The 952-nt window shown below is 21.0% G+C and overlaps 1 non-coding gene across 1 annotated transcript; it reads right to left on the reverse strand.

The window, feature by feature from the left end:
• Positions 1–205: 205 nt before the first annotated feature.
• Trnag-gcc lies at positions 206–276 on the reverse strand. Its single transcript has one exon. It is a non-coding gene; the product is annotated as a tRNA-Gly (tRNA).
• Between the last annotated feature and the right edge of the window lie 676 nt (positions 277–952).

The raw sequence follows: 952 nt of genomic DNA on the forward strand, positions 1-952 counted from the left end.
TGTATTAATATATAAGTAATTGAACTGTTAAATATATTTAAGAATTTATTTATTATGGAAAAAATAATAAGTAAAATGAAAAATGAATTTATGAAAAATATAATTTTTATATTAAAAAAGAACAATATTTACTATAAGATTATATATATTTTTTAAAATTATAATAAAAAATAATATGTAATAAAATATAAAAAAGTGAAAAACTTGCATCGGCCGGGAATCGAACCCGGGCCGCCCGCGTGGCAGGCGAGCATTCTACCACTGAACCACCGATGCTTGTTTAAATCATTGTAAATATATGTATAAAACATATTAATATAGTTTACTTTTTAAATTTAGTTTAAAAAATTTTATATTATCTATAAATTCTATATTATAGAATACAATCTAATATAGAGTTATTCAATAATCTTTAGTTATTAATATTCAAAATAATGATTACTTTTTGAAATTTTTAATTATATATAGGCGATCAATTACTAATTATATGTACATATAATTATATGTATAATATATGTTGTGAAAAAAATGTAAAGCTTCAAAAATATAAATGGATATTTGAATACGGACTACGAGAAAAAAAAGCTGGTCTTTTAAGGAAATCATAAATTATAACTTTATTTATATTAAATCACAAATTAAAAAACTCAATAATTTTAAACATTCTTTAAAATCTTCAAGAGAACAGATATCAAAAATAAATAAAGGATTTTATTAAATAAACATTATATTAGTAAATATTTTTCATTTTTAATTGTTTTTATAATACATGATATATATATATATAATGATATAAACATTTTCTGTTTATTATGAGATAATAATATAATAACAATATAATGAAGAACAAGAAGTGAAAAAAAAAAATAAGAAGAAATAAAAAAATTATTCTCCCCGTCGGGGAATCGAACCCCGGTCTCCCGCGTGACAGGCGGGGATACTAACCACTATA

Source organism: Apis dorsata, unplaced genomic scaffold (genome assembly GCF_000469605.1).
Source record: "Apis dorsata unplaced genomic scaffold, Apis dorsata 1.3 scaffold_407, whole genome shotgun sequence".
NCBI classification, from domain to species: Eukaryota; Metazoa; Arthropoda; class Insecta; order Hymenoptera; family Apidae; genus Apis; species Apis dorsata.